The sequence below is a fragment of the Gorilla gorilla genome, chromosome X (assembly GCF_029281585.2).
Source record: "Gorilla gorilla gorilla isolate KB3781 chromosome X, NHGRI_mGorGor1-v2.1_pri, whole genome shotgun sequence".
Lineage (NCBI taxonomy): Eukaryota > Metazoa > Chordata > Mammalia > Primates > Hominidae > Gorilla > Gorilla gorilla.
In genome coordinates this window covers 169647827-169662135 of record NC_073247.2, presented here as the reverse complement: position 1 = coordinate 169662135, position 14309 = coordinate 169647827, and positions in this window count along the sequence as shown.

Sequence of the window (14309 nt, the reverse complement as noted above, 5' to 3'; positions counted from 1 at the left end):
CGGCATCTGTATGAACATGAAAATATCTACACCGCCATCTGTACGAACATGGAAATATCTACAGCCCTATCTGTATAAACATGGAAATATCTATTCCGCTATCTGTATAAACATGGAAATATCTACACCGCTATCTCTATAAACATGGAAATAACAACAACGGTATCTCTATTAACAGGAAAATATCTAGACCGCCATATCTATAAACATGGAAATATCCACACCGCATTCTGAATAAACATGGAAATATCTACACCACCATCTGTATAAAGATGGAATTATCTACACCGCCATCTGTATGAACATGGAAATATCTACACCGCTATCTGTACGAACATGGAAATACTTACACCACCAACTGTATAAATATTGAAATATCTACACCGCTATCTCTGTAAACATGGAAAGATCTACACCACTATCTGTATAAACAAGGAAATATCTACACCGTCATGTCTATAAACATGGAAATATCTACACCGCTATCTGTATAAAGATGGAAATATGTACACCGCTATCTGTATAAACATGGAAATATCTACACCGCTGTCTCTGTAAACATACAAATATCTACACCGCTATCTGTATAAACATGGAAATATCTACACAGCTATCTGTATAAACATGGAAATATCTTCCCCACCATCTCTATAAACATAGAAATATCTACACCGCCATCTGCATAAACATGGAAATATCTACACCGGTATCTGTATAAACATGGAAATATCTACATCATCTCTATATACATGTAAACCTTTACACTGCTCTCTGTATAAACATGGAAATATCTCCACCGCCATCTCTATAAACATGGAAATATCTAAACTGCCATCTGTATGAACATGGAAATATCTACTCCACCAACTGTATGTACACGGAAGTATCTACAGCGCCATCCATATGAACATGCAAATATCTCCTCCACCATCTGTATGAACATGAAAATATCTACACTGCCATCTGTATGAACAAGGAAATATCTATACCGCTATGTGTATGAACATGGTAATACCTACACCGCTATCTGTATAAACATGGAAATATATACACCGCTATCTGTATAAACATGGAAATATCTACACCACTATCTGTATAAACATGGAAATATCTTCACCGTTATCTGTACAAACATGGGAATATCTACACCGCTATCTGTATAGACATGGAAATATCTACACCGCTATATTTATAAACCTGGAAATATCTTCACCGCTATCTGTATAAACATAGAAATATCTACACCGCTATCTCTATAAACATGGAAATATCTACAACGGTATCTGTATAAACTTTGAAATGTCTACATCACTATCTGTGTAAACATGGAAATATCTACCCCACTATCTGTATAAAGATGGAAATACCTACACCGCCATCTCTACAAACATGGAAATATCTACACCACCATCTGTATAAACAGGGAAATATCTACACTGCTATCTCTATAAACATGGAAATATCTACACCTCCATCTGTATGAACATTTAAATATGTGCACCACCATCTCTATAAAGATGGAAGTATCTAAACCGCTATCTGTATGAACATGGAAATTCCCACACCGCTATCTGTATAAACATGGAAATATCTGCACCGCTATCTCTATAAACATGGAAATATCTACACCGCTATCTATATAAACAAGGAAATATCTACACCTCCATCTGTAAAAACATGAAAATATCTACACCGCCATCTCTGTAAACATAGCAATATCTACACCGCTATCTGTAAGAACATGGGAATATCTACACCTCTATCTGTATAAACATGGAAATATCTACACCGCTATCTCTATAAACATGGAAACATCTACACTGATAGCTCTATAAACATGGAAATATCTACTCCACTGTCTGTATAAACACGGGAATATCTACACCACTGTCTGTATAAAGATGGAAATATCTACACCACTGTCTGTATAAACCTGGAAATATCTACACCGCTGTCTCCATAAACATGGAAGTATCTACACCGCTATCTGTATAAACTTGTAAACATTTACACAGCTATCTGTACAAACATGGAAATATTTACACCACTATCTCAATAAACATGGAAATACCTACACCGCTATCTGTATAAAGATGGAAATATCTACACCGCTACCTGAATAAACATGGAAATATCTACACCGCCATCTGTCTACACATAGAAATACCAACACCGCAATCTGTATGAACACGGAAATATATACACCGCCAACTGTATGAACACGGAAATATCAACACCACCATCTCTATAAACATGGAAATATCTACACTGGCATCTGTATAAACATGGAAATATCTTCACAACTATCTGTATATACATGGAAATATCTGCACCGCTATATGTATAAACATGGATATGTCTACACCGCAATCTGTATGAACATGAAAATATGTACAGCACCATCTGTATAAACAAGGAAGTATCTACGCCACTATCTCTATAAGCATGAAAATATCTGCACCAAAATCTCTATAAACTTTTAAATATCTACACCGCCATCTGTATGAACATGAAAATATCTACACCGCCATCTCTATAAATATGGAAATATCTACACCGCCATCTCTATAAACATGGAAGTATCTCAATTGTCATCTGTACGAACATGGAAATATCTTCACCGCTATCTCTATAAAGATGGAAATATCTACACCGCTATCCGTATAAATATGGAAATATGTACACTGCCATCTGTATGAACATAAAAATATGTACACCACAATCTGTATAAACAAGGAAATATCTACACCACCATCTGTATAAACATGGAAATATCTACACCGCCATCTGTATCAACATGGAAATATTTACACCACTGTCTCTACAAACATGGAAATATCTACAACGCTCTGTCTATAAACTTGGTAATATCTACACCGCTGTCTGTATAAACATGGAAATATCTACAACGCTGTCTCTATAAACATGGAAATATCTACACTGCTGTCTGTATAAACATGGAAATTTCTACACCGCTATCTGTATAAAGATGGAAATATCTACACCGCCATTTGTATAAACAAAGAGATGTCTACACGCCATCTCTATAAACATGGAAATATCCACACCGCTATCTGCATGTACATGAAAATATCTACAGCGCCATCTGTATAAACATGGAACTATCTACACCACCATCTCTGTAAACATGGAAATATCTAAACCGCCATATCTATAAACATGGAAATATATAAACGGCCATCCATATGAACATTGAAATATCTACAACACTATCTCTATAAAGATGGAAATGCCTACACCGCCATCTGTATAAAGCCAGAAATATCTACAGCGATATCTGTATAAAGATGGAAATATCTACACCGCTATCTGAATAAACATGGAAATATCTACACCGACATCTGTATAAACATGGAAATATCTACACCGCCATCTCTATAAACATGGAAATATCTACACCGCCATCTGTATAAACATGCAAATGCCTTCACCGCCATCTGTATGAACATGGAAATATCCACACCACCATCTGTATGAACATGGAAATACCTACACAGCTATCTGTAGGAACATGGAAATATCTACACCAGTATCTCTATAAATATGGAAATATCTACACTGTTATCTATAAAACAGGAAAACACCTACACCGCTATCTCTATAAACATGGAAATATCTACACCGCTTTGTGTATAAACATGGAAATATCTTCACCGCTATCTGTATCAACACGGAAATATCTACAACCCTATCTCTATAAACATGGAAGTATCTACACCGCTATCTCTGTAAATATTGAAATATTTACACCGCTATGAGTATAAACATGGAAATATCCTCACCGCTATGTGTATAAACATGGAAATATCAACACCGCTATCTGTATAAACATGGAAATATCTGCACCGCTATCTGTATAAACATGGAAATATCTACAACGCTATCTATAAAAACATGGAAATATACACACTGCTATCTGTGTAAACATGGAAATACCTTCACAGCTATCTTTATAAACATGGAAATATCTACACCGCCATCTGTACAAACATGGAAATATCTACACCGCTATCTGTATAAACATGGAAACATCTACACCGCTATCTCCATAAACTTAGAAATAACTACACCACTATCTCTATTAACATGGACATATCTAGACCACCATGTCTGTAAACATGGAAATATCTACAACGCTATCTCTATAAACATGGAAATATCTACACCGCCATCTGTATGAACTTGTAAATATCTTCACCGCCATCTGTATGAACATGGAAATATCTACATCGCCATCTGTTTGAACATAGAAATAGCTACACCGCAGTCTCTATAAACTTGGAAATAACTACACCACTAACTGTATAAACATCGAAATATCTAGACCGCCAACTCTATAAACATGTAAATATCTACACCGCCATCTGCATAAACATGGAAATATGTACACCGCTATCTGTGTAAACATGGAAATATCTACACCGCTTTCTGTATAAACATGGAAACATCTACACCGCCATCTGTATAAACATGGACATATCTACACAGCTATCTGTATGAACATGGAAGTATCTACACCGCCATCTGTATAAAGACGGAAATATCTACACCGCCTTCTCGATAAACATGGAAATATCTACACCGCCATCAGTATAAACATGGAAATATCTACACCGCCATCTGTATAAAGATGGAAATATCTACACCGCTATCTGTAGGAACATGGAAATATCTACACCGATATCTCTATAAACATGGAAATATCTTCACCGCTATCTCTATAAACATGGAAATATCTACACCGCTATCTGTATAAAGAAGGAAAGATTTACAACGCCATCTAAATAAACCTGGAAATATCTACACGGCTATCTGAATGAACAAGAAAATATCTATACCGCCATCTGTATAAACATGGAAGTATGTACAACATTATCTCTATAAACATGGAAATATCTACACCGCCAACTCTATGAACATGAAAATACCTACACTGCCATCTGTATGAACATGGAAATATGCACATCGCCATCTGTGTGAACATGGAAATATCTATACCACCATCTGTATGAACATGGAAATATCTACACAGCCATCTGTATAAACATGCAAATAACTTCAGCGCCATCTGTATGAGCATGGATATATCTACACTGGCATCTGGATGAATATGGAAATATCTACACCGCTATCTGGATGAACATGGAAATATCTACACCGCCATCTCTATGAACACGGAAATAACTACACCGCCATCTCTATGAAGATGGAAATATCTACACCGCCATTTGTATGAACATGGAAATATGTACACCACCATCTGTACGAACATGGAAATATCTACACCGCTATCTGTATGAACATGGAAATATCTGCACCGCCATCTGTATGAACATGGAAATATCTACACCGCCTTCTGTATGAATATCGAAATATTGACACAGCCATCTCTATAGACATGGAAATATCTACACTGCCATCCGTATGAACATGAAAATATCTACACCGCTATCTGTATGAACATGGAAACATCTACACATCTATCTGCATATACATGGAAATATCTACAATGCTATCTCCATAAACATGGAAATAACTACACCGCCATCTCTATAAACACGGAAATATCTACACCGCCATCTGTATAAACATGGAAATATCTACACCGCCATCTCTATAAACATGGAAATATCTACACCGCCATCTGTATGAACATAGAAATATCTACACCGCCCTCTCTATGAAAGTGGAATTATGTACACCGCTATCTGTATGAACTTGGAAATAACTACACCGCTATCTGTGTAAGCATGGAAATATCTACACCGCTTTCTGTATAAACATGGAAATATCTACACCGCCATCTGCATAAACATGGAAATAGCTACACCACCCTCTCTATGAAGGTGGAATTATCTACACTGCTATCTGTATGAACATGGACATATCTACACGGCTTTCTTTATGAACATGGAAATATCTACACCGCTATCTGTATGAACATGGAAATATCTACACCGCTATCTGTATGAACATGGAAATATCTACACAGCTATCTGCATATACGTGAAAATATCTACACCGCTATCTCTATAAAGTTGGAAATAACTACACCGCTATCTCTATAAACTTGGAAATATCTACATCACCAGCTCTATGAACATGGAAATATCTGCACGACCATCTGTATGAACATGGAAATATCTACACCGCCATCTGTATTAAGATGGAAATATCTACACCGCTATCTGTATAAACATGGAAATATCTACACCGCTATCTGTATAAACATGGAAATATCTACACGGCTATCTGTATAAACATGGAAATATCTACACCGCTATCTGTATAAACATGGAAATATCTACACCGCTATCTGTATGAACATGGAAATATCTACAATGCTATCTGTATAAAATTGGAAATATCTACACCGCTATCTCTATAAACATGGAAATATCTACACAGCTATCTGTATAAACCAGAAAATGTCTAGACCGCCATCTCTATAAACATGTAAATATCTACACTGCCATCTGTATGAACATAGAAATATCTACACCGCCCTCTCTATGAAGGTGGAATTATCTACACCGCTATCTGTATGAACATGGAAATATCTACACCGCTTTCTGTATGAACATGGAAATATCTACACCGCTATCTGTATGAACATGGAAATATCTACACCGCTATCTGTATGAACATGGAAATATCTACACCGCTATCTGTATGAACATGGAAATATCTACACAGCTATCTGCATATATGTGGAAATATCTACACCGCTATCTCTATAAAGTTGGAAATAACTACACCGCTATCTCTATAAACTTGGAAATATCTACATCGCCAGCTCTATGAACATGGAAATATCTGCACCACCATCTGTATGAACATGGAAATATCTACACCGCCATCTGTATTAAGATGGAAATATCTACACCGCTATCTGTATAAACATGGAAATATCTACACCGCTATCTGTATAAACATGGAAATATCTACACCGCTATCTGTATAAACATGGAAATATCTACACCGCTATCTGTATAAACATGGAAATATCTACACCGCTATCTGTATAAACATGGAAATATCTACAATGCTATCTGTATAAAATTGGAAATATCTACACCGCTATCTGTATAAACTTGGAAATATCTGCAAGGCTATCTAAATAAAGATGGAAATATCTACACCGCTATCTGTATAAATATGGAAATATCTACAATGCTATCTCTATAAACTTGGAAATATCTACACCGCTATCTGTATAAACCAGAAAATATCTAGACTGCCACCTCTATAAACATGTAAATATCTACACCGCCATCTGTATGAACATAGAAATATTTACACTGCCATCTCTATGAATGTGGAATTATTTACACCGCTATCTGTATGAACATGGAAATATCTAAACGGCTATCTGCATGAACATGGAAATATCTGCACCGCTATCTCCATAAAGATGGAAATATCTACATCGCTATCTGTATAAACTTGGAAATATCTGCACCGCTATCTCCATAAAGATGGAAATATCTACACCGCTATCTGTATAAACATGGAAATATTCACACGGCTCCCTGTGTAAACATGGAAATATCTTCACAGCTATCAGCATAAACATGGAAATAACTACACCGCTATGTCTATAAACATGGAAATATCTACACCGCTATCTGTATAAACATGGAAATAACTACACCACAGTCTCTATAAACTTGGAGATAACTACACCGCTATCTCTGTAAACATCGAAATATCTAGACCGCCAACTCTATAAGCATGTAAATATCTACACCGCCATCTGCATAAACATGGAAATATCTTCACCGTCATCTGAATAAACATGGAAATATCTACACCGCCATCTCTAAAAACATGGAAATATCTACACCTCCATCTGTATAAACATGGAAATATCTACACCGCCATCTCTATAAACATGGAAATATCTACACCGCCACCTGTATGAACATGTAAATACCTTCACCGCCAACTGCATGAACATGGAAATATCTACACCGCTATCTGTATGAACATGGAACTATCTATACTGCTATCTGTATGAACATGGAAACATCTACACAGCTATCTGCATATACTTGGAAATATCTACACCGCTATCTCCATAAACATGGAAATAACTACACCGCCATCTCTATAAACATGGAAATATCTACACCGCCATCTGTATAAACATGGAAATATCTACACCGCCATCTCTATAAACATGTAAATATCTACACCGCCATCTATATGAACATAGAAATATCTACACTGCCCTCTCTATGAAGGTGGAATTATCTACAACGCTATCTGTATGAACATGGAATTATCTACACCGCTATGTGTATGAACATGGAAATATCTACACCGCTATCCGTATGAACATGGAAATATCTACACCGCTATCTGTATGAACATGGAAATATCTACACAAGTATCCGTACATCAATGGGAATATCTACACTGCTATCTCAACAAATATGGACATAACTTCACCGCTATCCGTATAAGCATGGAAATATCTACACCGCCATCTCTATGAACATGGAAATAAATACACCGCCATTTGTATGAACATGGAAATATCTACACCGCCATCTGTAATAAGATGGAAATATCTACACCGCTATCTGTATAAACATGGAAATATCTAATCCGCTATCTATGTAAACATGGAAATATCTACACTGCTATCTGTGTAAACATGGAAATATCTACAACGCTATCTGTATAAACGTGGAAATATCCACACCGCTATCTCTATAAACATGGAAATATCTACACAGCCATCTATATAAACGTGGAAATATCTACACTGCAATCTGTAGAAACCTGGAAATATCTACACCGATATCTCTATAAGCATGGAAATATCTACACCGCTATCTGTATAAAGATGTAAATATCTACAATGCTATCTGTGTGAACATTGAAATATCTACACCGCTGTGCCTATTAACATGGAAATAACTACACCGTTATCTCTATAAACATGGAAATATCTACACTGCCATCTCTATAAACATGGATATATCTACACCGCCATCTGTGTAAACATGGAAATATCTACACCGCTATCTGTATAAACATGGAAATAACTACACCACAGTCTCTATAAACTTGGAGATAACTACACCGCTATCTCTGTAAACATCGAAATATCTAGACCGCCAACTCTATAAGCATGTAAATATCTACACCGCCATCTGCATAAACATGGAAATATCTTCACCGTCATCTGAATAAACATGGAAATATCTACACCGCCATCTCTAAAAACATGGAAATATCTACACCTCCATCTGTATAAACATGGAAATATCTACACCGCCATCTCTATAAACATGGAAATATCTACACCGCCACCTGTATGAACATGTAAATACCTTCACCGCCAACTGCATGAACATGGAAATATCTACACCGCTATCTGTATGAACATGGAACTATCTATACTGCTATCTGTATGAACATGGAAACATCTACACAGCTATCTGCATATACTTGGAAATATCTACACCGCCATCTCCATAAACATGGAAATAACAACACCGCCATCTCTATAAACATGGAAATATCTACACCGCCATCTGTATAAACATGGAAATATCTACACCGCCATCTCTATAAACATGTAAATATCTACACCGCCATCTATATGAACATAGAAATATCTACACTGCCCTCTCTATGAAGGTGGAATTATCTACAACGCTATCTGTATGAACATGGAAATATCTACACCGCTATGTGTATGAACATGGAAATATCTACACCGCTATCTGTATGAACATGGAAATATCTACACCGCTATCTGTATGAACATAGAAATATCTACACAAGTATCTGTACATCAATGGGAATATCTACACTGCTATCTCAATAAATATGGACATAACTTCACCGCTATCCGTATAAGCATGGAAATATCTACACCGCCATCTCTATGAACATGGAAATAAATACACCACCATTTGTATGAACATGGAAATATCTACACCACCATCTCTATAAACGTGGAAATATCTACACCGCTATCTGTATGAACATGGAAATATCTACAATGCTATCTGTATAAATTTGGAAATATCTACACTGCTACATCTATAAACATGGAAATATCTACACGGCTATCTGTATAAAACAGAAAATATCTAGACCGCCATCTCTATAAACATGTAAATATCTACACTGCCATCTGTATGAACATAGAAATATCTACACCGCCCTCTCTATGAAGGTGTAATTATCTACACCGCTTTCTGTATGAACATGGAAATATCTACACCGCTATCTGTATAAACATGGAAATGTCTACAACAATATCTCTGTAAACTTGGAAATATCTACACCACTATCTGCATAAACCAGAAAATATCTAGACTGCTATCTCTAAATATGTAAATATCTACACGGCAATCTGTATGAACATAGAAGTATTTACACCGCCATCTCTATAAAGGTGGAATTATTTACACCGCTATCTGTGTGAACATGTAAATATCTAAACCACTATCTGTATGAACATGGAAATATCTACACCACTATCTGTATGAACATGGAAATATCTACACCGCTATCTGTATGAACATGGAAATATCTACACTGCTATATGTATGAAGATGGAAATATCTACACCGCCATCTCTATAAACACGGAAATATCTACTCCGCCATCTGTATGAACATGGAAATACCTACACCACCATCTCTATAAACGTGGAAATATCTACACCGCTATCTGTATGAACATGGAAATATCTACAATGCTATCTGTATAAAATTGGAAATATCTACACCGCTATCTCTATAAACATGGAAATATGTACACCGCTATCTGTATAAACCAGAAAATATCTAAACCGACATCTCTATAAACATGTAAATATCTACACCGCCTTCTGTATAAACATAGAAATATCTACACCGCCCTCTCTATGAAGGTGGAATTATCTCCACCACTATCTGTATGAACATGGAAATATCTACACCGCTATCTGTATGAACATGGAAATATCTACACCGCCATCTCTATAAACATGGAAATATCTACACCGCCATGTCTATAAACATGGAAATATCTACACCTCCATCTCTGTAAACAAGGAAATATCTACACCGCCATCTGTATGAACATGGAAATATCTACACCACCATCTCTATAAACGTGGAAATATCTACACCACTATCTGTATGAACACGGAAATTTCTACAATGCTATCTGTGTAAAATTGGAAATATCTAAACCGCTATCTGTAGGAACATGGAAATATCTACACCGCCATCTGTATGAACATGGAAATATCTACACCGCTATCTGTATGAACATGGAAATATCTACACCGCTATCTGTATAAACATGGAAATATCTACACCGCTATCTGTATAAACATGGAAATTTCTGCACCGCTATCTGCATAAACTTGGAAATATCTACATCGCTATCTGTATAAAGATGGAAATATCCACACGGCTATCTGCGTAAACATGGAAATACCTTCACTGCTATCTGTATAAACATGGAAATAAGTACACCGCTATGTCTATAAACATGGTAATGTCTACACCGCTATCTGTATAAACATGGAAATATCTACACCGCAGTCTCTATAAACTTGGAAATAACTACACCACTATCTCTATAAACATTGAAATATCTAGACGGCCAACTCTATAAACATGTAAATATCTACACCACCATCTGCATAAACACGGAAATATCTACACCGCTATCTGTGTAAACATGGAAATACCTACACCGCTTTCTGTATAAACATGGAAATATCTACACCGCCATCTGTATAAACATAGAAATAACTACACCGTTATCTGAATAAACATGGAAATATCTACACCGCCATCTCTATAAACATGGAAATATCTACACCTCCATCTGTATAAACATGGAAATATCTACACCGCCATCTCTATAAACATGGAAAGACCTACATTGCCATGTGTATGAACATGTAAATAACTTCACGGCCATCTGTATGAACATGGAAATATCTACACCGCTATCTGCATGAACATGGAACTATCTACACCGCTATCTATATGAACATGGAAACATCTACACAGCTATCTGCATATACTTGGAAATATCTACACCTCTACCTCCATAAACATGGAAATAACTACACCGCCATCTCTATAAACATGGAAATAACTACACCGCCATCTGTATAAAGATGGAAATATCTACACCGCCATCTCTATAAACATGGAAATATCTACACCGCCATCTGTATGAACATAGAAATATCTACACCGCCCTCTCTATGAAATTGGAATTATCTACACCGCTATCTGTATGAACCTGGAAATATCTACACCGCTATCTGTATGAACATGGAAATATCTACACCGCTATCTGTATGAACAGGGAAATATCTACAACGCTATCTGTATGAACATGGAAATATCTACACCGCTATCTGTATGAACATGGAAATATCTACAAAGCTATCTGCATATACGTGGAAATATCTACACCGCTATCTCTATAAAGTTGGAAATAACTACACCGCTATCTCTATAACCTTGGAAATATCTACATCGCCATCTGTATTAACATGGAAATATCTGCACCACCATCTGTATGAACATGGAAATATCTACACCGCCATCTGTATTAAGATGGAAATATCTACACCGCTATCTGTATAAACATGGAAATATCTACACTGCCATCTGTATAAACATGGAAATATCTACACCGCTATCTGTATAAACATGGAAATATCTACAACGCTATCTCCATAAACTTGGAAATATCTACACCGCTATCTGTATAATGCAGAAAATATCTAGACTGATATCTCTATAAACATGTAAATATCTACACCGCCATCTGTATGAACATGGAAATATCTACACCACCATCTCTATAAACGTGGAAATATCTACACCGCTATCTGTATGAACGTGGAAATATCTACAATGCTATCTGTATAAAATTGGGAATATCTACACCGCTATCTCTATAAACATGGAAATATCTACACTGCTATCTGTATAAACCAGAAAATATCTAGACCGCCATCTGTATAAACATGTAAATATCTAGACCGCCATCTGTATGAACCTAGAAATATCTATACCGCCCTCTCTATGAAGGTGGAATTATCTACACCGCTATCTGTATGAACATGGAAATATCTACACCGCTATCTGTATGAACATGGAAATATCTACACCGCCATCTCTATAAACATGGAAATATCTACACCGCCATGTCTATAAACATGGAAATATCTACACCTACATCTCTATAAACATGGAAATATCTACTCCGCCATCTGTATGAACTTGGAAATATCTACACCACCATCTCTATAAACATGGAATTATCTACACCGCTATCAGTATGAACATGGAAATATCTACACTGCTATCTGCATATACGTGGAAATATCTACACAGCTGCCTCTATAAAGTTGGAAATAACTACACTGCTATCTCTATAAACTTCGAAATATCTACGTTGGCATCTGTATGAACATGGAAATATCTGCACCACCATCTGTATGAACATGGAAATATCTACACCGCCATCTGTATTAAGAAGGAAATATCTACACGACTATCTGTATAAACATGGAAATATCTACACCGTTGTCAGTAGAAACATGGAAATATCTACACCGCCATCTGTATAAACATGGAAATATCTACACCGCTATCTGTATAAACATGGAAATATCTGCACCGCTATCTCAATAAAGATGCAAATATCTACACAGCTATCCTTATAAACTTGGAAATATCTGCACCGCTATCTCCATAAAGATGGAAATATCTACACCGCTATCTGTATAAATATGGAAATATCCACACGGCTCTCTGTGTAAACATGGAAATATCTTCACCGCTATCTGTATAAACATGGAAATAACTACAACACTATCTCTATAAACATGGAAATATCTACACCGCTATCTGTATGAACATGGAAATATCTACACCGCTATCTGTATGAACATGGAAATATCTACACAGCTATCTGCATATACGTGGAAATATCTTCACCGCTATCTCTATAAAGTTGGAAATAACTACATCGCTATCTCTATAAACTTGGAAATATCTACATCGCCATCTGTATGAACATAGAAATATCTACACCGCCATCTGTATTAAGATGGAAATATCTACACCACTATCTGTATAAACATGGAAATATCTACACCGCTGTCAGTATAAACATGGAAATATGTACACCACCATCTGTATAAACATGGAAATTTCTACACCGCTATCGGTATAAATATGGAAGTATCTACAATTCTATCCCTATAAACTTGGAAATATCTACACCGCTATCTGTAT